This window comes from Fukomys damarensis, unplaced genomic scaffold, assembly GCF_012274545.1.
Source record: "Fukomys damarensis isolate Sample0158 unplaced genomic scaffold, DMR_v1.0_HiC HiC_scaffold_39, whole genome shotgun sequence".
NCBI classification, from domain to species: domain Eukaryota; kingdom Metazoa; phylum Chordata; class Mammalia; order Rodentia; family Bathyergidae; genus Fukomys; species Fukomys damarensis.
The window spans coordinates 125,853,961-125,860,683 of record NW_022900951.1 but is presented as its reverse complement, the minus strand read 5'-3'; positions in this window follow the sequence as shown (position 1 = coordinate 125,860,683).

The window sequence follows — 6,723 nt, the reverse complement described above, 5'->3', positions numbered from 1 at the left end:
AGGAATATTTTCGTACACCTATGACTTCAACTGTTTTACTTATTTTATCTTTCCAGACAGCACAATGTTTCTGTTTTAATATATAGATATTTAACCCATCTTATTTTAGTTGAGTACATGGTTAGAGAAATGGATCTACTTTCAGTCTTCTGCAAACAGATGCCCAGTTTTCCCAGCACTGTTGTTGAATAGTCTATCTTTCCTCCAGCACATACTTTTGGGCCCTTTGTCAAGGGTCAAACACCTAAATATATCTGAGGATGTTTCTGCATCTTCTATTCAGTTCCATTGATCTACATGTCTGCTTTTGCTCCAGTAACATGCAGTTCTTGTTATTATTGCTTTGTAGTATAGCTTGAAGCTTCATGTTGTACGGCCTCTTGCTTTGCTCTTGTAGCCCATTGCTTTTGTTATCCTAGGTCTATTCTGGCCCCATATGCATTTTAGGATCATTCTTCTCTAGATCTGTGAAGTATGCTGTTAACATTTTGATTGTGACTGTATTAAATCTGTATAATAGCTGGGCAGGGTGGCACATGCCTGTAATCCCAGAGCTCAGGAAGCTGAGGCAGGAGGATCGCTGTGAGTTGGAGACCAGCCTGGGCTACATAGTGAGTTCCAGGTCAGTCTAGACTACATAGTGAGACCTTGACTAAAAAAACAAACAAAACAAAACAAAACAAACAAACAAAAACAAAAACAAATCTGTATAACAGTTCTGAGGCTATGGCCATTTTGACAATGTTGGTGCTGCCTATCTAGGAACAAGGGGCATCTTTCCATTTTTTAATATCCTCTTGATTTCCTCTTCCAGAGTATTGCAGCTTCCCTTGAGGTTTTTCACTTCCTTGTTAGGTTAATTCCTAGGTATTTCATTTTTCTTGATGCTACTGTGAATGACATTGTTTTATAATATCCTTTTCATTGAATTCATTACTGGTGTACACAAACACTATTGATTTTGTTTATTGATTTTGCATCCTGCTACATTGCTGAAATTGGTTATTATTTTCTTTTCTTTCTTGAAACATTTTAGATATACAATACAATTAAATTCATCATTGGGATCTTTACCTTTACATGATGTATCTTGGTTCTTATTTTTTCCCCATTTCCCTGCTCTCCCTTCACCCCCTCCAACACTCACTATTTGCAAAGACTTTGTTTCCCTTTTTTCCCTTTTCTCTTACTTTTTCTTTTTCCTTTTGTACATTTCTTCTACCCCTCCCACTTTCCCTTTCCCTTTACCTCTTTTATTCCTATTTCACATTATCTATTATACTTTTTGATCTTTGTTTACACTTGCAGTTTCTCACACCAGAGAAACTATTAGGTATTTGCACATGTGTGTCCTATTAATTTCACTCAAAAGTATGTCCTCAATATGTATCCACATAGCTATAAATGTCTCTAGTTTTTTGTTCTTTATGGCTGAGTAGTACATAATTTTATGTTTAAAAAACTTCTTTATCAAGTCTCCAGTTGATGGGCAATTGGGATGTTTCCAAGTTTTAGCTATTACAAACTGTGGTGCTATAAACATGAGTATGTGTATGTCACTGTGGTATGATTCTTTTGAGTAAGTCAAAACAAATAGAAGAAAAAAGTAAACAAAAACGAAAACCAAATAAATGAACACAAAACTAAAATGAAACCAAAAAACCAACCAAACAATGCCAAATCAAACAGAACAACAACTATAACACACACATGCATACACGCACACACACACCAACCTCCCCATGCACACACACCAAAACTCAGACGATATCTGATGGGGTTTCCTAAGGTGTAAGCCTGCCCACTGGAGTCCGCAGTCCTGCTGCTCTGCCAAGCAGGTGGGTGGGAGTTCCTAGCTTGTGGAAATTCTGCAGCTCCGTCTTAAACACTATGCCAAAGAGGCCATGAGTCTGCATAATTCTCCTCTGCAGTCTGGTTATGTGTGAACCCTGAGGTGTTCTCCATAGATGGGCGTATTCTCTGATGACTGGGATTGTTCATAAAGCAGGAACCGAGCCAACTTGGCCTGTAGTCAGGGCTGGTTCCCGTGACTCCACAGTCCAGTGGACATGAAGGGCTCATTCTAGGGTGTTCAGTCACGGTGCTTAGGACTCAGCTGACCTGCGTGCTACAGAGCTGGTGCCAGCTGCTCTGTGTGCTCTTCCCTGGGACTCGGCAGGCACTTGGGCAAGAGGTCTACTTAAGCAAATGCCAAGTACCAGGAGCCCTGTGCACGCATGTGGGTAAATAGGCTAGCTGCCTGGCCCAGCAGGCTTGTGGGCTGTGCCAGCTCAGCTGGATGTCATTGCCTGTACATCCTTTCTCTGGCCTGACGTGGAGTAGGGAGGGTGGTGTGTGCTGGAGCGGAGAGCACAGGGGTGCTGCTTTCTCCAGGATTTGGAAAGGGGTGCTGTGCATAAGAGGCCAGGGAACACACACTCTGTCTCATAAATACGGTCTCTGCAGCCCTAGCTTGGTCCCTCAGACTTTTTGCTTCACTGTCCAAAACGGCTGCATCCCAGCCGAGCAGAGAGTTGGGGCCGGCTAACCTGCCAGGGTAGCACTGCTTCCCTTCTTTAATGTCCATTTGTTGGGCCCCATTTAAGAATCAGCTTTCCTTATAAATTTTCTGTTTCAGCGTGAAAGCCCCTCCCTTCTGAATATCCCCCTTCTAGGCAGATTTTCTCTGAGCTTCTCTCACACATAGCCTCCTCTAGTCAGCCGTATTGAATTCATCATTCTTATGAAAATCAAGGACTGTCCCCACCCCCAGCCCGGGGGAAGCAAGCTCAGGGCCTCTTGCTTGCTTGCCAAGCAGGTGTGGCACTGCTGAGCTATATCCCTAGCAAGCAATGTTTTTTAAAAAGTACATTTTCAGGCATTATTTAGAATTAATGGCAGTAATGACTGAAGCATATTTAAAATTTTATGTATTATGAATACAAAAAGAGATGCAAGCAACGTGCCTAATAATAATACAATCATGAAAATACATTCCACAAAGATTGCCTACATATTATATAGTCCCTTATAACATCACTAGATATAACCGCATCATGTAAAATATGATTTAAATGTAGACACAATTGTACTTTAAAAACACAAGTTAATTTTTCATAGAGGGAGGGCTCAAAAACAAGGTAAAATCGTATCTTTGTAACGTCATATTTTAAAGTGTAGAAGAAGTTAGGTGAATGCAAATAGCTTACAAATTGTATGGCAGAGTACTTGTTTCTTTCTAATTGCACATTTGGTAAGAACACTAGAGGCTCAACAAAATCAAGCGAGAGATTTATCAAGATTGAAAACTAAGCACCTAAAAAACACGATTATTTTTCTTAGTATGAATCACATTATTAGAATATTTTATTATTATGAAGGTGATTCATATGTATTTCAGAAGTTTTGGAAATGACTAAAAGTACAAGAATATTTAAAGAAATCAGTTATATTTCCACCAGCAAAAGAAAAACCTTGTCATTTGCTATATATTCTTCCAGGTCCAAGCATGTCTTGTGGTGGGGTGTCTCAACTGTGTCAACTTGAGAGACTTTGGAGTCCCTAGGGATTCTAGGGGATTGGAAAAGCACACTTATGAGTGTGTCTAATGGGTCATTGAGGCATGACCTTCGGTATTATTCTTCATCTCTGTCACTGTTCCCCTGTTTTGTTTCTCTCCTCCATGAACTAAACATTTTAGCTGCACCATGCAGTTCTGCTATGTTTTTCCCACCTTTGATCCAACTATCCATGGACTCAATCCCCTGAAACAATGAGCCAAATTAAGCATCTCCTCTTATAAATTGTGGTTGTCAGAAATTGTGTTCCAGCATCAGGAAAGCTAACGCATGTCTACATGAAAATATAGGAATCTCACAGTCTTTAAATTCTGGTTTTAAACTGAATAGATTTGAAATGTTGGAGAATTTGTCATGCATAAAAAATTTAGATTTAATTTTGGGTACAGGACTTCTGGTTTTTGACAAGATAAAGTAATAGGAAATAATTTTGTACACCTATCTTTAAGAACTTTTGAGAAAAGACAAAATATACAAAGCAATACTTTTCAACTTCTTGGATATTAGGCAATAAAAAATGGTGATTTCTGATATATGTGAAACAAAGGAAGAAAGACCTGTAATGGCCTCCAGCATGCTTCATAAAGACAGACTGCAGATCACAGTGCATGGAGGAGGAACCTGACTTGTATTTACACTGAAGAGACAAAACTGGAGTTGAGGAAGTTTGAGATGGTTGGAACTTGCTGTGTGGGATACTGAAAATCAGAAAAGTGCACACAGAAATGTCCTGAGCTTATCAAAGGCTGAGGATAGTTCTCATACCTATTGGGTAAAGAATAAAAGCTCATAATTGATAGGCTATTGAGCTAGGGTACTCAAAAGAGTTATATCTTCTGATATTGATCATATATCAAGCACAATTCTGATCTCACATAAGGAAAAGTAAAATTACTCAAAAACATCATATTATTTCCAAGTAATTTAATTATGTCCCAGAACAAAGCTCAAGAATATTTATTTATAGAGATAAAAATACTCAGTAACTCAATAAGGTGAAATTCACAATATTTATCTGTTGATCAAAATTAGCAGGCATTCAAAGAAATAGAGTAGTAGGATGAATAATTGAAAGGAAAATCAACTGACATCACTGACATGCAAATGAGACAGATGATAGCTAGTAGATAAGGATAATAACACAATTATTAAAACTGAATTTTCTGTGTTCAGAAATAAAAATTAAAATTAAACATGGAAAAATAGAGACATACAAGATATAAAAAATCTCAGATATTCTTTGAAATGAGAAAACTACAATTTCTGAATTGAGAAACTATACTGAGTGTACATGGCAGAGTGGATGTGACAGGAAAAACATTGAACTTGAAGATGCAGCAATAGAAACCTGCCAAAATGTAACAGAAACAGAGAAACACTGAGCAGTTATTTGAGAGCTATGTCCTAATATAGATGTATTTGGAGACTCCTAAAGGAGAGGAAATATAGGGGAAAATACATTTGAAGATGCTTATTGAAAATTATCCAGAAAAATTGGAAACCCACACATGCAAGCAACTGAAAGAATTGCACGAAAAAAGCAACATGCAGAAAATTATAGAACCACCAATAGTTAAATATCCTTAAATCAGTGATAAACAGAAAATTGCAAAAATAATCACAGAAAATACTTTTGTATAAGAATGAAAAGTCAGATGACAGCATATTTTTTGTCAAAAACAATGAAAGCCAGAGAAGAGAGAAACAATAACTTTAAAATGCGGAAACAAAACTAAAGTTATCAACATAGAATGCTATACCTTGTGAAAATACATCACAAAACAAACATGAAATAAAGTGGTTTTCAGATTTAAACACGTATAGATGTATATTACACCAAATACTAAGTCGTCCGAGCAGGGCATGCTACCAGAGAGAACCTGGAACTACACAAAGCAATGAACAGCTCTGGAAATTACAACTATATGTATATGTATCAAGATGATTCCCTTCATGTGTCAATGGGTTTAGAAGATAAGTGTTGAAAGTAAAAGTAATAGCAATGCATGGTGAAGTTCACAATGTGCACGAATAAAATGTGTGCTTATAATAGATGAAAAGCTAACAGAGGAGGATGGAGATACACATTCAGTTTACAAGTCTGTCTATTCCTACTTCCAACCACTAAAGGTTCTAGCATGGTGGCTCGTGGAGCCTGCAATACCAGACATTTATCTTCACTTGTTTTTAATGAGATGGGGTCTCACTGTGTTTACCATGCTGGCTCTGAACCCCTGGCCTCAAGTAATCTTGTGCCTCAGCTCCCTGAGCAGCTGGTCCATCACAGCCAGCTTCAGACACCGAACTAGCACTTCTCATTTACAGTGACTCGAGGGAACACTGCACCTACACCAAGATTATTCTGTTCTCCGTTGAAGGAATTCATATGGGAAGCATTTCACCTTATGTTCTTTATGGGAACTAAGAACATACCTTTAATAGGTCGTATTAGTTTCCTGTTGTCACTGTAACAAATTGCCAAAATCTGGCTGGCTTCAACCAGCGTAGTTTTTAAAAGCATTTTTAACTGATACATAAAAAATGTACATATTTATGGAGTACCATGTATGATTTCACTACATCTATACATTGGGCAATGTTTAAATCAGAGAAAGCATACCTATTTTTTTCAAACATTTATTTCTTCCTGGTAAAAACATTCAATTTTTTTTTCTTCAAGCTTTGACTTTATCAAAAACCTGTTATCTATACTCACCCTACCACGTAATAGAACATCAGCATTTATTTTTCCTATGTAGCTTAGGACTAGGTGATCAACTTCTCCCTATCTCTCTTCTACTGTCCCCAGCCTCTGAAATCCACTTCTACACAATGAACTCAGGTGAGATTCACCACTTCAGATCCCACCCATGAGTGAGATCATGTGGTACTTTGTGGTTTCATCCTTGCTGCTGCGAATGATAGGATTTCATGCTATGGCTGAACGTCTTCCACAGGGGATCTCTGCCACGTTTTCCTTATCCATTCATCAGTGGAAGGACACTTAGTGCTTCACGTCTTGACGATTGTGAACAGCTCTGCAGTGACCGTGGGAGTGCTGATGCTTCTTCAACGTACTGATTCCATTTCCTGTGGATACATACCCTGAGGAGAGCTTCCTGGATGATATGGAGGTTCTGTGCTT